Source organism: Musca autumnalis, unplaced genomic scaffold (assembly GCF_047663935.1).
Source record: "Musca autumnalis isolate F117 unplaced genomic scaffold, ASM4766393v1 scaffold_5, whole genome shotgun sequence".
In the NCBI taxonomy this organism is placed as follows: Eukaryota; Metazoa; Arthropoda; class Insecta; order Diptera; family Muscidae; genus Musca; species Musca autumnalis.
In genome coordinates, this window is record NW_027412088.1 from 211,461,527 (window position 1) to 211,486,147 (window position 24,621).

Genomic DNA, 24,621 nt, shown 5'->3' on the forward strand with positions numbered 1-24,621 from the left:
AAGGCAAACACACACGAGTTAATTTGTGTGTGCTTGATAAGTGTGTAGCAAAGCATTTAATCAGCCTCCAATATGCAACCGAAATCTTCAAATTTTCCTCTAAAAATGAGTTAACTTGAAATGTGTTTTTTTTTATTTCTTCACAAACACAATGTTCTGTTTTGCTGAGGAAAATCAAAATAGTTTTGATTTTCAAAATGAAACCCAGCCAATCCGATGATATGGTTCATTTTCAAAATTGTCAAATAGCAATATTGAAAAAACGAACATTGTTTGCGAAGAAATAAAAAATGTAAGTTCATTCATTTTTAGAGGAAAATTTGAAGATTTCGCTGATTGAATGCTTTGCTACACATTTATCAAGCACACACGTACAGAAGGAGTTCATCGGATGGACAAGCCAATTCGATAGTGTATGGGCCGTTTTATACATTCAAAATACAAGTCATACTATGTTGAATCATGGCACAATTACCCAGGAAGTGGTATCGTAAAATTTTGAATATCTCATGTCAACATTTTTTATGTTGTTGGGGAAATTACAACAAAAATATTTTTTTTATAAAGGAATTTGACTTTTCATATTCGAACAGCTGGTGTGAAACCCATACCTTGGTAATTGTGCCATGGTTTGAATATAATGGGTGATCCAACAAGAGGTACTTTCTTCAACAGCCTTTTTTGACAGATCATGCGTGAGTAGTGTCATGTGTTCATGTTATTTTTGTTTATTACTGTTTGGCATTTTATCATGGAAAGGCTTACGCCTCTACAACGTTTACAAATCGTTCAACTTTATTACGAAAATTCGCGTTTTGTGGGGAGTGTGTTTTGAGCCTAATTTTGTTCTGTGATAAGGACTTCATCGCCAATGGCGACCGTTATTGCGCCGTGATAATCGACTATTTGATGTCTGAAATTGAAGCTCGTAATCCCGGCGTCATTTGGTTTCAACAAAACGGCGAAACTTCCCACACATCGCATCAATCAATGGATTTATTGAAAGAACACTTCGGTGAGCACGTTTTGGACCAGTCGACTGGCCACCAAGATCGTCTCATATTACTCCGTTAGACTTTTTCCAGTGGGGTTATGCAAAGTCTAAAGTGTATACGGACAACCCCGATTCGATTCATGCCTTGGCGGAAAACATCACGCGTATCATTCGTCAGTTACCAGTCGAAATGTTCGAATATTTCAGCGAATTCAATTTGATATTTCTGTGTGTTTTTTTTTTGTCTTTAAAGAAAGTAGGAACCTCTTAATGGACCACCCTTTATAAACAAAACAATAGCATACTTCATAAAGAAGTTAAGATGCTTGCATAAAGTTAAGCGAATTAGATTGATTCTCCAACACCCTTCCTCAATCGAATTCAATTCCAATAGATGATCTAAACTTTCGCAAAATTTGTGCTGGCAATGGCCGGCCATCATCTTTTCGATGGGACAGTAATTGCAGCTAACAAAATTTGTATCGACATTATCCTTGACGAAATACAGCTTTGATTGAATTTGATTTTCTGCTGCCCAGTTTCTGATTAGCTGAGTCTGAGAAAGTAGTCTTTTGTGCCTTTTAAATATTTTAACACTGTTTTTAACTCCAATCCAATCCTCTTGACTTGGTGCACTAACCTTTTGTGCCAAAATCGACACACAAGCCGCTGTATCTGGCCTCGAGTTCACACTTATGTACAAGAGATCCCAGTAGTACTTGATAGTTAGCATTATTCAAAAAAAAAAATTCGAATTAGCTTTTTCCATATCCATCCAGATCCATCGGAAACTTAAATGGTTTTGCCTCATTTCTTTTGCTTTCTAAATATTCTCTTATTTTATGTCCAGAAGAGTGTTTGAATTTGCTACCAGCACAGCACTGAAAACACCAAAAATATGCTGTTGCTATACTGCGCTATTTTTTATTTCAATAGCAAAAGCAATTCATGTGCTATGCTTGCAAACATTGAAACAGCATAGCGCATGATATATGCTACGGCTTTGAAATATTCACAGCACATAGCATAGTCAACAAAACCAAAAGTGAATGCTATTGCTATGCTGTTATCAAAAACAAAACCGAAAATTTCTGCTGTGCTGTGCTGCGAACACGAAAGCAGCATAGCACATTGCCTACGCTGTGCATGTGAAATCTTCACAGCTCATATCATGGCATAGCCATCATAATCAACAATGAAAACTATTTATGTGCTACGCTGCGAACATTTTACCAGCGCAGTGTCTATGCTGTGCTTGTGAATTCTGCGCAGCATAGTCATCAAAATCAAAAACGAATGCTATTGCTATGTTGTGTTGCAGCCATTTTAACAGCATAGTAAACAGCCGCAATGATAAACACAAAAACGAAAACTATTGCTGTACTGTGCTATGAACAAAATCAACAGCATAGCATCGAACATAACCCAGAAAATATTTCATGGCAAAGAAGTATGTAGTTGAATAATGAGTGAGTGATCTTGGATAAAATTTTTGCATAATACGTTCTTGTGAATATAAGAGAACTTGCTATTGAACAGTGAAACCATGATTAATTGCACATTTCGATATTTTGTACTACTATTTTGGCCGCAACTATTGCTCTGTTCCAGAACCTGCAACAGTCTTCTATTTTTGAAAAGTTGACACCTTTTCCTTTATAAATTTGTCAAAAAATTCAAAAATAGTAGATACTTGCAGGTTCTGGAACAGAGTAATTGTTGTTATAGATAACAAAATGTCAAAGAAAATAATGAATAATAGGCTTGATTTTTCTAAAAATGTTCTTAGGAAAAATATAAAATCGTTTCGAAAGTGCGCTAAAATATAACAGATTTGAGTCAAAATGTAATAATAATGTAATAACAATAGGTTCTTGAAACTAATTTCGAAATTTTATTAGTAGACCCTATTAACTCTTATGTTACTTACACGTTAAAACTTTCATTCGAAATTTTTTTGATTTCCGTTTTCTTCCAATAGCTAAAAAAATTGCATGTGAATGTTTCAATGTGTAACATAAGAATAACTTTTGAATATTAAATTTACAAAAAGTACAAATGCAGGCGATTACCACGTGTGTACCTCTTTCAATATAGATTTCATTCTCACTTCCTCAGTGGATCCACCCATTGGCCAAAAATAAAAAAATTAATGTCAAATTTTGGTACAACATCTGGCAACTCTGAGAGCTTTTTAAAAATATATCAGTTTTTGTTTAATTAGAACGCGATCTTTTTAAGAATAGCTTCAAAAGTCGGAACATTTGACTAATATTTTTTGTTGTGAGTACAACCTATATTTTAAGTGCAAGTAAATATATTCAAAATATCGGGAAACTAATACGTATAGCAAAATACGAGTATTATAGTGGATTTTGAGGGAGGAGGTAATACCTTAATTTTCATTAAAAATAGTGTTTTAGAGTGTTGTGGAATTCTAGTTAGCTGCATATTTTCTTAGTGTATTTTGTAATGCCAAGTCGATCATATACTTAAATTTGACCTAAGGTTTTAGTCATGATGACCACCAGGGCCCACCTCGGGAATAATTTTCCAAAGTAGGTCATGGGTTTAAGATTATTCAGTATTAAAATCAACTGACATCTAGTGCCAGCCAGACTATTAATGGTGGGTCGTAGACTGAGCTGCCTTAGAATAGGGTTTCTATGGATATATAAGCGTATAACTATTTTATCTGACTACGTACATTAACATAATTGGCATCAGTGGCAAGATGAAGAAATCTTCTTCCAAATTTGTCTTACGTTGGCGGTACGTGCCTTCCAGGAAGAACGCTATAAGATCTATATTAAAAATTGTACCCCCTCCAGTGGGTAATGGGGGGAGAATGTTACGCTCGTGGTTTCTTAAAATACTCTTCGCAGCAGCACAAAACTGTAACCGGCGCATTGGCTTGATTTTTACACTCGTTATTTACTTGCATACAATCGTATGTTTTTGTGATTAATATACATAATACGACTGATTTCACAAATATCCATAATATAACAAATAAAACATTATAATGATATTGATAATTAATTAATAAATGCAAAAAAACTAATTTCGGAAAAAATTGGGTGTCATTTTTTGCTCCTCTCAGAGTTTTTTTTTGCGTCCGCGAACGGTTTAACATATCCATGGTGAAGAGCCCATAACCTATTGATTCTCCAACATTTTGAAGGTTAAGAAGAATTGTCATCCCTGACCACACCTACCATGCTTGAAATACAACAAATACTGTCTGCCTTTGATTCATACTTTGGTGTCAGTGTTTTTTGAGTCGAGATGTGATCTCGTTTTTAAACGGATTCCTTAAGGTCATGGCACAATTACCTATGTAGATGCATCGGCGAATTGCTATAACAAAGTAACTTTTTTGTAATATAAAATAAGAATATTAAGAAATAGCAAGTGCGAATTATTTATACATTTGTGCCTTATTTTTTCGACAAACACAAATACTTTGCAGAAGGTACATGTTTCTGTTTTCAGAGTGGTTAATCTGTAGATAACTTTTCTACTAACTTTATATTGGTCGAAAAGTTATCTAGACATGGACAATTGCCGAAAGCTGTTCAAAGTGGTTCATCTCTAGATAACTTTTCAGCCTGTTTTTAGTCAGTTTAAAAATTATCGATCTATTATCAATCATTTTATCAACTGGTTAATAAAAGTCCGACAGGGAAAGCTCTATTTTTTTAATTGTGTGAGTGAGCAAATTGACACACAACGACAGCACATGGGACTCCAATTGAGCACTGCTGCCCTAATGTGACCTTACCTTTAGATAAAGTGTCATCGGTTGTTCTCCTAAAACCTTTAAGGAATTCAGATTTATAGCCTTTCTAACGTCTTTATTAAATTCGCTCTTATTGTCCTCCTAATTGCTACATTAAACCATGCGTTTTTTACATGTATATTGTCTCTTTGTGCATATATTTTGTATAACCAAAGACCCAAAGTTACAACATAAATGTAAAAAACATATACATATATCCAAACTCATAACTTCCAAAGGCTGCGCTAAAAAGCGTTTGTCATGGAAAACATACAGATTGAGAAATTAAAGTTCATTGACAGGGAAGACACTCCACAGCCGATATTTCTGATGAGCTGTCTAACCAGGTCACATAATTTGGTGGTTGTTTGGATTCGAATATTCGGCTTTCCTGATCAATGCTGATGATGAATGCTCAACTTCAACGAGAAAATTATTAAAAATTAAATATTTTGGGTGGTACAGCAATGAAGGGACGCAGACACCTCCTCATTCAAACGATACATGGTTTCTTTAAACTATGTCGAAAATACGTCAGAACACGAAAGGCGGATCCTTCCTTGATGTCAGAGTGCAAATTCTGATTCCACTTTTAACTCAATGATATGAACCTGTCTTATATGAGAATCCTGATTCTATTCAAACTCTCTTGGCTGGGTCAGTAATTACATCCTTATTACAATAGTGGGCCAAAAGGCCGACTAACTCATTTAACAAGACCCGAATGCACATTCTCAGGTATTTGACACCGTCGAAATTTACATCAATATAAAAACTGGAATACATTTGACAATTCTCTGGACTGTTCGTTACTAGAATAAATGAAAATCTGAAGAAAAAACTTTAGTTTTCGTATAAAATCGGACCATACAAAGTAGTCTTCTTTTTTTTCTTTAAGAAAACACAGTTCACACAGAAAAATAAATTCAGCAAACAAATAATATGTTTAGGTGCAAGCAAATAAAATGTTTGAACCAAAACCCAAACATGTTATTTGTTCGCTGCATCTTTTTTCTCCCTGTCGAAAATAAATAAAATAAATAAATAAAAATAAAGTCTAAATTCCGGCATAATAAATCATCATATCTCAATGAAATTTTACACAAAAAAGATTGACAGTAGTGTTAAAGCTTCCATAAGTTCATTTTCATATTTTGTGTAATGTAATTACAGTCGGACCTCGATTATCCGTGATGGTTGGGACCAGAGGTATTACGGATAATCGATTTTCCCGGATAATAAAGGCAATGTTTTTATGCAGTTTTTGATCATATTTTTAAGTTAAAATGAAATTGTATATTGTACAATAATAGTAAACTCTGCAATTTTTATAATATTTGTTAAGGTAATCCACCAAATTTTAAAAGGATGCATAACATCGTCATCATCAAATTTATCGAATTGGCTTTGTCCCTAGATTTTTGTGATACCATAAATACACAAATTGTGTAAAACGGGAAAACTTCCAGATATCTTTTGTTTGCTTAATCAAATTTATTGGAAAGTATGCTTTTACTCCCGAATAATGAATTTTACAACGAAAAATAGAGGAAATGGAAAAAAGACCAACATTTCTTTTCTATCCCGGATAATGGAGGTTCCCGGATAATCGATTCACGGATAATCGAGGTTCAACTGTATTACTTATTTGAGTTTGATTATAAAAATGGCCGACTATTACCCTATTACCCGATCGTAATACAAAATTGTAAGTTATGGTCCAGGTCAACTGCTAAATGTCATCCGACCATCATACAAAATTGGAAAACTTTAACTCAAAATCGAGTTTTTAGAGGAAAATATATATTTTCTGAAAAATTGATTGAAGGAATGCCGGACACTAGTCAATCACACACGTACACCAGGATTCATCGGTACCTGTCCGGCATGCCCATAGCACATAACACTCCACATATGGTGTCGTTTCAATATAAGAAGATGTAATTTCATCAAAAAGATTATTTATTGTTTTAGATTTGGGAGGGATATATTTATTAAAAAATCATCGAATAGTTCGAGCGGCATGCCCTTAAGAGAAATTTTTGTTGTGAGGCAATCGGAAATGGTTAAATCGACACAGAAATTAATATATCCTCCTTTTTATGGAGTAGGTTAAAAAGAGCATTGTCAATATGTAATTTAATGCGGATTCGTTAACATTATTTGATGCGGTCATTTCAATTATAACTTTTTTTTTATAAATTATAGGTCTTAAAAATATTGTGGAAAGAACGCTAATAGGTCTTATCTTTCTTCACCACAAATTCCAACTATTTATCCCCACCACACGCCTGACATGGACTTTACATTTCATCAAAATGTAATCTGATCTAAGGAAATAAAATTGTCTTTATAGAAGATCAGTGGCTCTTCTCATTTAAGAACAACAGAATTTATGTGCGTGAAAATAAATACGTATTTATTTTCACGCACATACAGAATTTCTCATAGAATAGGTTTTTTTCATTGAATAGCAAAAGATCAAGTAAAATTTCTTTCAGAATACCATTTGCTTTTCTTTTATATAAACAGCAGATTTCTTCATAGAGTGCCCCTGGTTCGTCAATGGTCTTCAAAAGGGCCTTCTCGTAAAACATCTCCTTATAGGGTATATTTTATACATTATAGAAGATCATAGCTTTTCTCACAAAAATTCAGCAAGAAGTCGAGTAGGTCCCCTAATATGATATCAATATAATACATATCTTATATAAACTACTAGTTAGTCATCTCATTGAAGATCATTAGGATTTTCCTTAAAATACCACAAGGTCTTCCATAGAAGTCCAGTATTAACTTTCATAGAAGTTAGCAATGACTTCTTATACAATACAAGATGAGAAGACTAGTGATGTTCTATCAGATAACCTGTAGGCCTTCTGGTAAAATATCACCAAAAATATGTGGTATCTGAAAACCATTATTCCAACGTGTATTCTAAACAATGTTTCCGATATAAATTGTGTTTAAAAGATAACCGATTTTAAGTTTACCCTAAATTTGTAGGTGTGTTGCTGTATAACAGAGACATGTTAAAAGCAAAAAACCAAAAATAAACGTATATGACCTCCCGTTTGTATACTCTCCACCATAATATGGTGGGTATATTAACTATGTAATTCCGTTTGTAACTCATCGAAATAATCATTTGCGACCCCATAAAGTGTACTTGATGGATCGTTTGTGTTCTTCCGATAAACTATCTTTGGCTCTCGCCGAGCCTTTTGCAGTACGCAAATTCTACCTAAAAATGCAAGTATTCATACTTCCAGATGTTAATTATTTAATTTTTCAGTAGAATTTTCTTAAGTATGCACTAAATTGATCATAATTATACATTCTTCTTAAAACTTCACAATATAAATCCACGTTTCGTCATAACTCTCGTACAATGGTATTTGTAGATTTTAGATAGGAAATCTTTATAATTCAAAATTCATAATTTATTCATATTGTAAATTTGGAAAAATTTATAAAAAATACTTTTAAGTGGTAGTTTGAATCATAGATATTTTACTGTATTCAAAAATATGATACATGAGTCATTTCAAGTATTGAAATCAATGTTCTGGCATTTTTACAGTCCCGCTTCTAAATCCAGATATCTTATCTGCAATTTTAAAGATTTCAATTAATTAATTAATCTCCAATTATAAAGTTTAGTGACAAACCTCAGATCTACAAACTCTACATACAAAATCTCATCAAATTCGGGCAAGTCGTTTCGGAGGAGTATGTTTTTATTCCAACACTCTGTCACGATTGATATAAAATAAGGTGAACTTTATATATCGTCACCATAAATGCCTAAAGATGTAGCTCCAAAAGATCAGAATCAGCTAAAGCTGTTGCAAAATTAAAAATCAAAGGTCTACGTTTTAAAATACCGACCCTATTTATGAAATGTTATTTCAGATATTGTTATAATGAAGAAGCCCAGAACCAATCATTTTTTCGGTTTTGATTTCATTACCTACTCCCATTCGTACGTGATTGATAATAGCCAAAATGCTCGCCCTCCTGTAAAATTGTGTTTTTTTATATGTCTTTGGGCATTTATGGTGACAATATATTAGATTTAAGTTAAAATAAACGTGTTTTGTTACAAAGTATAACATAGACTTGTGTGGAAAGGTTGGATAATATAGATTATATTCAAATTCAATAAAAATAGCTTTTTTGAAAAACGACTTTTTGCCGTAATGATAAAATAAAAGAAATAACTGCAACGAAAAACTCGATGAGGGAGCTTTTTTACAATGCTATGGTGTATTTTCGGTGTTTGTAAAAATACAACAAATGTATGATCCTAGTATACATATTCTTTAACGTGGATAATCACGCAAATAGTGTATCTATCAAATTAAATCTTTGTATGTCGATAAAGGATCATCCTATAGCACTATAAAAAACTGTACCCAGAGAACAAAAAAAAAAAAATATGTTTGATCCAACAATATTCGAAGAGCAAACAAAATATGTATTGTAAAGGTATTGTTAGATTCCGGATTTAGTATTGTGAGTCCAACAATCGTTTTTGTCAACTGGACAATATCATTCTCTTTTCATCGAAAATATTATTCTTTTCTCTCGGTATTCGATGCGTAGTGAAAAAAAATTTGTGGGTTTGTTTGTATGACAGAATGATTTTATCTTTGTTTTTCTGTATGCACACGATGAGATTCTTTTTTTATTCGTTTCTACTTTCTCATTCTTCTTTGGGTTTTGATGATTGAGTTATACCGGCACAATCTGAGAAGTGTTTTTGAGAGGAAACTAATTTGTGTTTTCTTTTCATATCTGTTATGGTTTTTTATTCCTTATATTGTGGTGGGTGCTTTGATGAGCACAATGGAGTAGTTCTGTTTGTCTTTATTGTCAGCTAAAGGGTCAAAACTTGATCATGTGCTGCGTTCTCAATTATCGTACGTGACATTTATACCAAAGTTATGTGGAAGTAGATGAGAATTATATATAACCAAATCAAAGTTTCAATAACAGGTTTTCTGGGCTAACAATAGTGTTTGTAAAAATTGTAGATTATCAGGCATGTCACAGGTTCCGATCGGAATGGTTTCAATTCCGTAATATCATTTCGATCGTTTTTGTTTTAGCTTCTTTAGATTTCGATCGATTTGGTGAATTCCAAAAATCTTATTATTTAGTATAAATATGGCAACATTAAAGAAATCAGAAGAAACAAAACAGAAACGTATGAAGTGGGAATTGCGAAAATATTGTGTTTAAAGAAACCTTTTTTTGTGGGAAAAGAAAGTTAATTTTTATTGGATTTCCAATTTTTCTATTGTTTCTGTAATTGAGGCGCAAAAATCAACATAACATTGAAAAATACCTTGTTTGAGTTCTTTCTTTTTTGTTTTATTTTTGCTTTAATTTATCATTCGTAATGCCAGATTGTTTTGTTTTTACAAATGTTTTCACTAAAAAATTATGTGGCAATACTTAGTTAATAATGGGTTTCGTTGATTGAGAAATAATGAAAATGTGCGATTTTTTTAAATAAAATAAAAAAATATGAAATTAAATGTGATTTTGTTATAAAACAATATTTTTTATTATTTTTAAGTTTTAAAGGCACATGTTTTCAAAAAATTACAATTCCACTTGAGAAACCAAAAGTGGTTTCATTTCGAAAAAAAATGTTTCGTTTTTCGGTTTCTGAAGAAGCTAAATACGGAATCAATTCCACTTTCGATCTGTAGTGGGATTCTGTAACTTTTTTTTCTACCGAACCGATATTGATAATTAACGAAAATTTTCGGTTGAATTACCGAAAGTGCTATTCTGTAACTCAATGTTATCGATACAAAAATTTTAGCGGCGAATATCGGTAGAATGACGGAATTTAAAAGAAGATGCACGTCATTTCAAAATGAAAAGCGTATACGAAGTATATAAATTATTCTAATTTTTAAACGTTTCTTTTCTTAAGAGAAATAGGAAAAATCACACCTTAAACGAAATAATGCTCATTCAAAGTTAACATAATTCAAATTTCTAATGAAATTATTTAAATAACTATTGTATATAAAATAAGTATGTTTCAAATTACATGTAGAAAAATTAAATTTTAGGACATGTTTTTATTATAGCCTCTTGCAGGGTTAACCTTCTCTATGAAGATTTATTTGAAATATAAGCAATGGAATTGACATTTGGGTGGGTTTATTAAATATTACAAATCGTAGTTAAAACTACGTTTACATACATATAACTATATTTATTTTATTTTTTATTTATTCCGGTGGATTTTAATTGTCAAGCCCATTGGATATACATACGTATAAATTCTCATAAGCCGGCAAGTTCTAATGTAAACATGGTGTAATATTCGACAAATTGGTTGAATTGTTGGAAACGGAAGATTTAAAATCCTAACATTTAATATGTATATTTTGAACAGGATTATTTAGATCTTATCAGAATTACGTATTATCAGGGAATATGACGATCATGGTGATTTTTTTCTTTTTTATGTGTAAAGAAATGTATCTTAGCTTATCTTTTTATTTGCCATGAAATATATTCCGAAATCATTTTTTAAAAAATTGATTTTCATTGATTTTTTTGTTTAAAATATGAAAATTCTTTTATATCGGTAGACTTAACGACTCCTTTTTTTCGCCGACGTAAAAATCGGTAAAATTTGTATACAGAATAGCACTTACCGACAAATATCGTTAACTATCGACATTTGTCGTTAATTCCATCGGTAGAGAGTTACAGAATCGCACTACTGAATTGGTTTCTGTGACATCCCTGTATAATAGTTCCTACCATCGGTATTGTTAATGATTTTTACAATATTGCCGAATTTCGCAAGTTGTTTTTGTTTTGTATGTTTGGAACAAAATATGTTTTTTTTATTTGGATTTGCAATTACAAAGCTTGAACAAAGCAAATAAATTGTTGGAACAACAAAAGCGAAAATTCGAACAGAAGCGAAAAATGAATTCAAACGTGGCCGATACTCGCTTAAAAACGAAGGGTCGCCCAAAACGGCCGTTGTTCCAGAAACGAATTAAGTCGTGCGTGAACGGATAATGCAACATCGCCATGTTATATAACGTGAGATAGAGGCATCCTTCGATATTTTCTCCAACAACTAATATTTGATATTGCATGAATACCTGGCCGAAAAAATTGGTGTTCTTCGTTAGATCCAACACAATTTGACAATCGTTCTTATTTATTCACAAAAAAATTGTACAATGGTTTTGATGGAGTAAATTAACAACCCTGTGATAAATAAAACTGTCATGTACTTTGCTGTTGCGTTATTGTAAACAGTTGTATATCTACAATATTAACAATATGTACAAGATCAACAAATACCACTTTACCACGATTTTTTAATACCGCTATGATTCTCTCTGTTGCTATCATTTTGTAGTTATAGTAGAACAATGTAAACTTTGTACGAATATGTTGAGTCCATGGTACAATAATACAGGTAGCATTATCATGTCAGCTGATGGTAACATAATGTGTCAACTGCATTGAATTGATGTCAAATTTTGACAACTTATGTTACCAACAATTGCCGATGCGGCTACCTGTGTATTTGTACCATGGTTGAGTCTATTAACACTAGTTTGAAGAGAAATTTGGTTCCGACATTTCGGAAGAAAAACATTGGTATATTCGAAGGACATTTATTCCCGACATTTCGTTCCGAATTCGAAACGAAATTTGAACGAAAACCTCTACGTAAAATAGTATAGAAATCGAAACGAAATCTAAACGATGTTGCTTCCGAAATTGTTCAGACGTGTCGAATATGCGACATTTGGTTTGCTGGGTAGATACACCATACATTTACATTAGGATGGTTTTAAAAAATCGGTGTCGGCATTTTTTATGCGGAAACTTGCCCCAGTGGCACGTGTTAACATATTCCGATTGTGCTGCATTTTTGACAATCTTAAACTCTAACAAAACTAAACACTTTAGGGGGTGCGGCATAACAAAATCCGACATCGATTTTCCCTTTGTGTTAAAACCAGTCTAATATACATACATACATCTATTTGAGAGACATTCCATATAAGCAGATAGCATTTAGATGTCTTCGACACTGGTTATTCCATTTTCGATTTGAACATTTCATGACATCTGAACAACTTGGCTTGGAGTGCGTTTTTCAGTTGTTGTATTGTATAGCCTTTTTTGGCGTTTCCAAACGTCTGCATCTCTCCCCTAATAAATACGACATTAGTCTGTCGGTAGCCAACTATAATCATTGTTAAAGAAGGTGATGGTTATAGCCTAACTGTGTTGTTAGCCTTATGCATTTACGTTGTAGCTTTACGCCAGTGGGGTCTATTCAGCGTATGTGATACTCTCTTTACAAATACTAAGAGGTAGTTTACACTATCTATCTATAACACGAAATAAAAACATTCCATATTTATATATGTATTTATATATATTTATATTCCATGGAGATGTAGTTTTTTTTTTACATTTTTGCTGGTGTGGACGCACAGAGTAAATGGCGTAAACAAAATCTCCAATATTACGCATATTAGCGAATATATAACGATGTAAAATTTCATGTCATATGACATTTACATAAAGTGTAAACTACCCCTAAGCAACATTCTCCAACAACAATACATACAAGAAGTTTCGTCGTTGATAGTATTTGTGTTGAATCGGCTGGCATTGTGCATTTCAATATGTATATCGCAGGAAAAGGTCGTAAGTCAATCTTTAGAATTTTTCAAGGGAAACAAAAAGCATTCTTCTGCTTTCTGTATTAAATATTTTATCGTGTTTTTATTCCGCTCCAATACCTGTAATTTGATCAAATTCCATTCCGTTTGGGAAATAACCTCTTCCTTGTGCGAGGGTCACTCGAAAACCGTCTGGCCTAAGCAACACGCAGTGTCGCCAGGTGTCATTTGACATTTTTTTGAAAAGTTCGACAGTTTTTAGCCTAGGCGTACTCAGGTCAGTTTGACGTATGACCATGTGTAAAAGTAGCATAAGAGAGAACTGTCAAAATTGCTCACACGTAACAAGTTTTGCACAAAATTAAAGGAACGGAAAAATAAAACAAAATAAATGTCACTATTTTTTTATTTTTTTTCACTGGTTTAAATTTTGCATTATTTATATTTATTTTATTTATTTTTATTTTTCTTTGATAGTGCGCATTGTTTTCTCCTTTTCTTTTGCCTTAATTGTCAAATAAATGTCAAATCAGCAGTTTGACAGATTTTTTTAACCTCCATTTTTTCAATTACATAATACAAGATATGAAGTGTTGTTGCAGCAGTGAGGAGCATTTTTTTTTTAACTTTTGTACACTTCGAGCCATCAAAACCTAAATTTTTGAGAAGAAATTCGGATATTCTGAAGGGGCCGCCATATTCTACGGTGGTAAACATTACCAAGAATGTATTGGAATGGCTTATACGCTTACAAAAATTAATTTGTTGAAGGAATAAGGCAAGCCTTGTTAGGCATTACACTTGATATAGAAGGAATCTTTCCCGTTGTATAATTCTTATATAAATCGGATTTGAATACAAGTGAATGGCTAGGTTTACTCCAAACACATGAAACTAAATATAAAAAACCTCAACAATTCATATCTTGTATAAATAGAAAAAATTGGAGGTTGAAAAAAAATTTGGTAGGGGATTCTATTCAAGTGAGCGGCACTGTAGAATACTTGATTTTGTTTATAATGTTAAGTAAGATTTAGTCCCAATTTACATTAGGCGAGTTTACTTGCGGCAATTGTCAGTTTGTAGGTGAGAGAGGGTGCTGAGAGGCAAAGGGTTACCATATGCCACACCTCTCTCTCCTACAAAATGACAATTGCCGCAAGTAAACTCGCCCAATGTAAATTGGGACATACTGCAAAATAACTATAAAATATTGGGATTTTTTTTACAAATCTTCCAATATATATATATGTACGTGGTTTTTGGACACATGCATCATCACAATTGGTATTAATGAGGAGTCCGGAAGTCCGTCTTTAATAACACTGTGATACAAAAGTGGACAAAATTTTTTTGCAGGATTTCTGATGCATAAATTCGGTTTTGTGGCAGTCCACAGAAGACGAAAATACCTTTGATTTCTTTGGGTCACTTCGGTTTTTCATTTTATAACGGTAATTGTAGTGAAAAATGGGCTTTCTTGGATTTTCAAATTTAAACGGACATTTCTTCTTTTTTCCACAACCGATTTGCACACACTATTTTTCATTATAAAGGGGAGAGTAATGCCTTTCGAACAAGCCATAGATTTTCAAAATCGGTTAACAAATGGCTAAGTAATAGTGGTTTAAGTGTGACAAAAACGCATTAAAAAACAGTAAAACGTTTTTCCTTGTGCTCTAGGCTGCGTAAACGACACCTAACGGTACAATTATTTACTGTTAGCAAGTAGGAAATTTAGTTGGCTTTCCAAAATGGGAAAAACCAACGAAATCGGTAGAAAAATGAATGCGTTATGGCATTTTTTGTGTTTCAACTTTTTGGTTTTTTTCATATTTTCCTTTATAAAAGATGGGTTTCTTAGCATGTATGATTCTAATTGTGATTATCCTGCTTAACAATTACGCACAAGATATCAATGTTTTATAAAGGAAAATATGAAAAAAACCAAAAAGTTGAAACACAAAAAATGTCATAACGCATTCATTTTTCAACGGATTTTGTTGGTTTTTCCCATTTTGGAAAGCCAACTAAATTTCCTACATGCTAACTGTAAATAATTGTACTGTTAGGTGTCATTTACGCAGCCTGGAGCACAAGGAAAAACATTTTACTGTTTTTTAATACGTTTTTGTCACACTTAAACCACTATTAATTAGCCATTTGCTAACCAATTCTAAAAATCTATGGCTTGTTCGAAAGGCATTACTCTCCCCTTTATAATGAAAAACAGTGTGTGCAAATCGGTTGTGGAAGAAAGAAGTAATGTCCGTTTAAAGTTGAAAATTCAAGAAAGCCCATTTTTCACTACATTTACGGTTATAAAATGAAAAACCGAAGTGACCCAAAGAAACCAAAGGTATTTTCGTCTTCTGTGGACTCCCACAAAACCGAATTTATGCATTAGAACCCCTGCAAATTTTCACTGTAGCACTGTGTAATCAATGCACATATTTATAGAGGGAAAAAAACTTTTGACTGCAAATTTTCGTTGTAAAATATAAATTATCAGATTTTTATGCAAAGTATTTTCATTGGCTCTGTCAAATATCATATGAATCTCATCCAAAGTTGTAGACTGCTTCCTTGCAATGTACCCTAATCAGGCATGACGCAGTTTTCTTTCAAAATATAAATTTCCCTGTGGACTTACGGCCGTTTCGTCTCAAATTTCTACATTTTCTGGACTTACGTTTTTTTCGGCAAGGGTAAAATATTTAGAAAAACGCAACTTAATGCCATTTTCTTTGCCTTGTACGACGTGTTTGCACTTGTACCTTAATTCTGTAACAAAAACGCGGTTTTCATTAAAATTGGATTTTCGACCTCTTCTTGAGATCCAGACGATATATGAAATATTTCTACACCAGACATTTGTCTCATATCTGCATAAAAATTTACGCAAATTTGGAGTAGTCAATGTAGATTATAATATCTTTAATTAAAATCAAAAAAACCATTTTAAGTCGCAAATATAAGTGGACAAAACTAAAGCATCCCCCAATTTAATGAACAAAACTTCTTCTTTATTTGCGGATCCGTTTTTCGGATATTAAGCGACCATACAATGTTATAGTATTACATTTGAATATGTTTTAATATTTTATATTATGAAATTATTGACAGCTCTCGGTTTTTAGCAGCATGTAGCAGATTTGTTTCACATCTGTATCCTGTCGACTCTTGGATGTTACTTAGCCAGTATATCTCTCTTCTGCCTCTTGGTCGTTGTCCTTCTATGGTACATTTAATAATACATTGCATAAACTTGTATTTATCATTCCTCATCAAGTGTCCAAGGTATGCGGTTTTTCTTGATTTGACAGCGTGGAAGAGTTGTCTGTCGAGATGCATTCGTCTTAGAATTTCTTGGTTTGAAGTGGGCGATGTATAGGGCACCTTTAGAATTCTTCGATAGACCCATATTTCAAAAGCTTCAATTTTTTTTGATCTGCACTTTTGATGGTCCAAATTTCTACAGCATATAGTAATATAGACCAAATATAGCATTTTACAAATCTAATCTTGGTTGCGAGACTTATTTCGTGGTTGGTAAGTGTGTTTTTGTATTTAAAAAAGGCGTTTCTGGCCATCTCCACTCGACGCTTAATTTAGTTTGATATGTTCCATTGATCGTTAATTAAAACGCCAAGGTATATAAAAGATTTTACACGTTCGATATTTTCGTTCTTAATAATTAGTGGCGTTTCAGAACTTACATCTTTTCGACTTACAACCATGTATTTTGTCTTTTTTATATTTATTTTGATGCCATATTTTTCGCTTACGAGAGTGAGCTTGTCTAGGAGCTGTTGTAGTCCAGTTATACTGCTAGCAATAATTATGGTATCATCAGCGTAACGTATGTTATTTATAATTTTACCCTGAACTCTTATCCCGATCCGTTCTCCTTCAACTGACTCTTGAAATATTTTTTGGGAGTATATATTAAAGAGGAGCGGGGATAATATGCACCATGAACAAAACTAGTGAAATTAATATCTTGTTGCGTATTCTGGGTGACACACGCACATAGAGGATATTAAATTATTAATTTATTCAGGTGAAATAATTAATTTTCGGAAAATGCAGCTTAAATCCTTCAGGTGAAATAATTAATTTTCGGAAAATGCAGCTTAAATCCTCAAAATACTAAAAGTCGGGAGGTACCGCTATAAGGGGTTATACCAAAACATTAGCCGATGTTGTTAATATTCTTTCAAAAATGATATTACAGCATCTTCTGGTCAAATACAAAATTGCTTGGATTTAAAAATTAGCAAAAAAGAACGATTCACAGAAGAGCGGTAGAGGCCGGCTTATTCAGTCGACGACCAGCAAAAAACCTTTCAAATCGACAAAAAATGAAAAAGCCAGACTGGAATTTGGCAAGACCCATTTGAACTGGAGTGTCCAAAAATTGGGGACAGTGCTGTTTTCTGATGAATCTAAGTTTAATTTAAAGGATTTAGATGGCATAAGGCGTGGGCCAAATGGCCCGGTTAAATCCTAAATATTGCAAAGGCGGAACACGATGGTCTGGATTTTTTCTCTCGGGTCAAGGGATTGTACCAATTCATAAAATTAATGGAATTATGGATCGTTTCAAGTATCGTAACGTATTAAAAGGCGTGATGTTGCCTTATGATGAAAAGGATATGCCACTTCGATGGACATTCCAGGAAGATAAGCCAAAACATGTATCGAAAATGGTTAAGGAATGATTCCAAAACAATTCGACGGAAATTCTCCATTGGCCTGCCCAATCCCCTGGTCTTAGCCCTTGATAGAGAAAATATTGCGAAACCAAAGAAAATTTATTTGAACCCGCAAAAGTAGAATTGAAAGCGATAATGTCAGAAATAAATAATAATTAATAGCCTCTATGCGTACAAGATATGTGTGTGCCATCCAAAATAAAGGATACGCAAGGAAATATTGACTTCACTAGTTTTTTGTTCCTTATTGGGGGTGCTTTAGTTTTGTCCACTTATATTGGCGACTTAAATGTTTTTTTTTTTAATTTTAACTTTTTTTATTAAATTCAAAATTTCTTAAGTTTGTGTTTTTTTTTAATATATAAGGAGGGGGTGCTTTATTTATTTTATTTATTTAAATATTTATTACAATTAAAAATAATAATAAACTTACAGCTAAAAGCACTAGCGGCTACGGCCATCGGATTTATGTAGATTTAAATTAGGTATGAAATATATAAAAAACTAGATTTTATAATGGAGATTTAAAAAACTGAAGAAATTGTAGATGTTGGTGATGTTCTGATGAAATGGATTTTCCAATGCATTGACAGCTGAAAAGTACCTTGATCGAAGGTTATGATGGGCTGGACATTCGACGATTAGAGAATTAAAAATAAATTCTTTAATTTAAATTACATTGAAACTATGTTCGAATCCTTTATTTTTAAAATTATTTCCCATATTATTTGGATTAGAAGAAACTAATCATAATGTATATTTTCAGTTAAATTATACATTTTGTCTGAAAAGAAGTTTCAACAGAAAAATTGTACACACAAACATTTGTACATGTTATTGAAATATTTGTATACGAACATATTTTTTGCATATGCAAATATTATTTCTTGCATATGTGATATGTTTCGACTGCAATTAACCCAGATATTCCCATTGCTTGGTCTAGATGATTTCAAAAGTATTTTTATATTATTTTGGAAGAAAATGAGAAATAAAAAACACTGTGATTATAGTTTTTTAAATATTTAATGAAAAAAGTGGTTTTTGAAGCCGTCCTATATATAGGACATTGGGCACATGGCCAACTGTGTGTGATACGACAGAAAACATTTTACATGTAATCCTATGCAACATTTTCGGCATCTAATAAGGATTTTTAACGATAGTCTCCTTAGATGTCAGACTGCTGTAAAATTTTCCTGAAAAATTACCCATTCCCAGATGACACCTTTGGTGTATCGGGACATTTTTGGTTCCAAACAGTAGATACAGTAGGGTAAATGCAATTTTTTCTCTAATAGTTCTGATCAGAATGATTCACTCTATCCATTTCGAGCATTCCCAAGACGCAGATGAACGTATGCGCCATGATAAATTACTCCAAGTAACCATTTCTGGTATATTTAGAGAATCCACTATGGAAAATACGGTGCCGTGACATAACTCCCAACGGACATAACTCGCAAAACGATTTTGGGAGTTATGTCCGCCTTGGCTTGCGGACATAACTCCCAAATTGTTTGGGAGCTATGTCCGACCCCCCTTAGCGGACATAAGTCCCAATGGGAGTTATGTCCGTTTTTAAAATTTAATGGCATTTTTCTCTAAGACGATTCGAATTCAAATTCGTTCGAGTTACTACCAAACTCCTGTTGTTTAAGGAAATGTTTGTTTAATTGAAAATAAAAACAATTCAAATATTTTTCAAAAAACAGACATTTTGTAGTAGTTCGAACGAATTTGTATTCGAATCGTCTTAGTGAAGAAAAAAGTATAAGAAAAAAATTAAAAATTAACTTTAAGTTCATATGCATTTTTCATTTCATAAAAAAAATTATAACTGATTTAAAATTTTTAAGAAGATTAAGTACAAAATAAGTAGTAGCCACCTCAAATCGAACTATATTCAAAGTTTGCCTTCAAACCTATTTTAAACGAAAAATAAGAAGTTTTTGTTAAAATTCACAAATACTTTCTGAAAAAAATTGCGCGATTTTTTACAAAAATATTTTCACAATCTAAGATAAAAAGTTTTTGTAAAAATATTCAAATACTTTCGGAAAAACGAAAAGTGCCCCAGGCGAAAATATTTTTAAAAAAATCGCGAGATTATTTACAAAAATATTTTCACAATTTAAGAAAATAAAAAGTTTTTTATAAAATTATTCAAATAATTTCTGAAAAACGAAAAGCGCCGCAGGCGGAAATATTTTTGAAAAAAATCGCGCGGTTTTTTACAAAAATATTTATTTATTTATTTCAAATATTTATTATAAAAAAATTACAATAAAATTATATAAAAAATATCACTAGCATCTAGGGCTATCGGCTATACAAAAATATTTATTAATAATATTTCACAATTTAAGAAAATAAAAAAAAGAAAAATCGCGCAATTTTTTACAAAAATATTTTCACAATTTAAGAAAATAAAAAGTTTTTATAAAAATATTCAAATAATTTCTGAAAAACGAAAAGCGCCGCAGGCGAAAATATTTTTGAAGAAAATCGCGCGATTTTTTACAAAAATATTTTCACAATTTAAGAAGATAAAAAGTTTTTGTAAACTTTTGAAAACAAAAATCGCGCGATTTTTACAAACATATGTTCACAATTTAAGAAGATAAAAAGTGTTTGTACAAATTTTCAAATACTTTCTGAAAAACGAAAATATTTCTGAAAAAATAGCGCGATTTTCTTAACAAATATTTTTACAATTAAAAACTTCTCCTAATTGCTGCTTACATAATTTCGGGCATAATTTCGTTTTTAAATAATTTTTTTAAATCAGGAGGATTTTGTGGCTACTTTGGTATTGGTTGGCACTTAGGCCTTCTCAAATGTATATTTCCGCTTACATTCTAATTTCTACTCTAAAATTTAAAAGAACGTATAACTATAAATTTCAAAATTAAGCAAAGAAATAATTTATAAATTAAGAAAAAAATGGTTGGGAGTTATGTCCGTGATTTTTTTGGGTGTTATGTCCGCTTTTCTTCACGGACATAACTCCCAACGAATTTTGGGAGTTATGTCCGCAAAGCGCAGCGTATGTATTTAGGGGGTTTTAAAAAATTTGGGCGTTTGAACCGACAAAAATGTTGATTAGGATTAAAGATCAAAAGTTTTGCGGAGGAGATACTAAAAGGAATGGATCGACATTGACCCTTAATTAAGTGGATCTCCAGCCACAACATATGTATGGTGTCATAGGGGGTTTTTACACTCTTCGGGCTGTTTGCTCAAGAAGTATGGACTTGCCCCTAAAAAACATTTAATATCGTAATTGAGGCAGCGAATGCAAGTTGCTTCAACAAAAATCAATGTTAGTCGATATTAGGTCTTAAAGTGAACTTATCCAAAATTTTGTGTGGGAGGTACCGGATGGAGTGGACAAGCATAGTCCATATATGAACCTGATCTATATCTGGTAGATATATTAGGATGTGTAAAGTATAGACCAATTCGGCCACTCCCTTCAAGAGTTACCGTACGAAAAATTTTTCCGAACATTTTTGAACTTTTGTGGGGGAGGTACCTGAAGGAGTGGACCGATATTGCTTATCTTCAAACTTAAACTATGTTTGAACAAAATATTACTAAGGCCATATTTTGGACCGAATCGGCAGATCCGTTCGAGAGTTATCTTGCGCTCCAACCACCTCACAGGGTGTCATAGGGGTTTTTTGCAACTTTCATGCTATTTTCTCAGGAAGTATGGACGTGCCCCTGATGAAACTTGTACCGTCGTATGGAGGGCAGTGAATACAAGTTGCTAAAACAAAAATCAAAGCGATTCGAGAGATGGCCCTAAACTGAACTTTTCCGTAATTTTGTGTGGGAGGTACCCGAAGGAGTGGACCTATTGAGACCATTTTGGAACCTCATATTACTCTGGTAGAAAGTTTACGCTAGAAAAAGTATGGACCAAATCGGTACCTTCCTTCAAGAGTTATCGTGCGCACAAACTTTCCGAACATTTTCGAACATTTGTGGGGGAGGTACAGGAAGGAGTGGACCGATGTAGCTCATCTTCGAACTTAAACTAAGTTTGGGCAAAGTAATTACGTATAAACACGTGAACTATGTTAAGTACAACATAATGTTATGGCACAACATGGTAACTTAACATTATGCTACCCATGCAAAGACATAAATCAAAGATATAAAAACATAAAGATAGGAAAACTCAATTGTTAGCATTTCTCAACAGATGGAGGAAATCTCTGTTGTTACGATATCATAACAACATAGTTACCATTTCAGGCGTTTTCAATCGCTAAGTTCATACACAATGAAATGGAATATAATCCTTGAAATTTAACACAATGTATGCTACGATATTGAGACATGACATTTTGCAATATTTTAAATGTTTGTTTTGTTTATTGTTGAAGATTTAATCTCATTTGATTGCTTAAGCTGGAGTATTCCCCCAATGGCTTAACTTCATTTATTACCTCTATTGCAGAGTGTAATGTTTTTCAAAACGAACTGACAGTGTTGCATTTTTTTTAATGTTCAAATTTTTATGCGTTCCTAGCCGGAACGAACTGTAAAACAAAGTTAAGTTTAAATTTAAGTTTTACAACATGAATGACATTTAAATAATAACATTTGTGTAGATCTTCGCTGTACTTTTCAAAATAATTTTATGTCAAAATTTTTTGTATAAAATTCCAAAATTCCATCGGATTTCGCATATTTATACCCTACCACAATGTGGTAAGGGGTATTACGTCTTTGTGCATTTGTATGTAACATACAAAAGGAGGCGAAATCATCTTTTGGTGATATAAATATAATCACTTTCTGAGTCGATTTATGCATGTCCGTCCGTCTGTCTATGTATTTTTGTAGCTACCCAGCAAACCAAAATCGGAATAAACATCCGAATTCGGACCGAATTCGATCCGAAAGTCGGAAAAAACATCCGAGTTCGGATGCGAATTCGGTCCGAACTCTGACCGAAAGTCATATGGCGTGGTTGACGTGTTCTCTGACCGAAATTCGGATGAAAATCGGAAGTTTTTGCAGACTTTCGGACCGAATTCGGTCCGAATTCTGATGAACTGTCGTATGAATTTCTGATTTATTAACCGACGTTCGGACAGATATCGGTCCGAATTCGGAAGAAAAATCTTATGAAATTTGGAAGTTTTGGACGACTTTCGGACCGAATACGGTCCGAAGTCTGATGAACTATTGTATGAATTTCTGATTTATTTACCGCCGTTCGCACAGAATTTGTTTTTATTATTTAAAAGTGTAAAATGTACACAGTTAATTCATGAAAACTTAAAATCCTTAAATTTAAATGTTTGTCACCTACTATAAACATATGAAGGGTTTTAATATCATCTTATAGCCTGTTTATATTATAGATATTTGCAAGGTTAACCTTCTCTATGAGGACTTATTTGACCTAACGGAATTGATATTCGAAACCCAGTGGTTTTCTTCAATCCGTACGTCCCCGCCAGCAGTGGGAACAACAAATTTATCAACAGGATCTGTGAAATATGTAAAACCATTTTATTAATATATGAAAAAATACATGTCTTCACATACAAAAGTTGATATACATGAAAGTATAAAGAAACTTAACTTTGGCAATATTTATAAAACATATGACTTTCCACGAAATAGCGTTGAAGTTTGACGAAAAAATATTTACTTTCATTAACTTTATAAAAATAAACAAATGTGTATACAACGGTTCACTATGAATGATCTTTAAACACTATCATGCATCAACACGCATAACAAAAATAAAACAAATTTGTTCTCCGTCACAGAAATTAAAACCCGAGCACTCATTTTTTCGTTCGCACTTCATCGGCACATCAAGAAATACACACAATTTGCCCAACATGTGCGAGCGCAACATGTACAATTCTTTTCTCTCTGCTTATTTACAATGAATATAGCCAAAGCAGCACAAGAGAAAAAATAAGAAAAATCCCTACAGAGAGAGAGAGGGGGAAAAAGTTCGTCAGTCTAATCGGACAGAGTTCGGACCGAATTCGGTCAGACGTGTCGGAAAAAACTTCCGACTTTGAGCAGACGTGTCGGACGTTCGACATTGTGTTTGCTGGGTATGTAGCTCCCATACTAGTATACATTTTCGGCCGATTTGACACACTATATAGGTCTGATTCTGATGAAATTTGGTATGTGTAACTGAATGCGATCTAGAAATAAGTATGCCAAATTATGTCGAAATCGGTTCAGATATCGATATAGCCCCCATATACAGTATCGGCCAAAACTAAAGCACCCACTCAGTAAATTTTTGTGAAATGATAATTTTTTATGAAAACTAAATTATAAATTTATTTTTTATTTTTCTTTTATTTATTTATATCTTTATAATTGAAAAAATACAAAAATAAGGAGATCAGAATTTAATAAACAAAAGTTAAAATT

General features: G+C 32.8%; 1 protein-coding gene and 1 long non-coding RNA gene across 11 annotated transcripts in view; both read left to right on the forward strand.

Moving 5' to 3' along the window:
* Window positions 1–24,621, forward strand: part of ckn (CRK like proto-oncogene, adaptor protein) — a 94,169-nt gene that overhangs the window by 38,076 nt on the left and 31,472 nt on the right. The gene's annotated exons all lie outside the window — the stretch shown is intronic.
* Window positions 5,948–8,995, forward strand: LOC141405663 (uncharacterized). The gene is made up of 2 exons (XR_012413248.1): window positions 5,948–5,984; window positions 6,020–8,995. It is a non-coding gene; the product is annotated as an uncharacterized lncRNA (long non-coding RNA).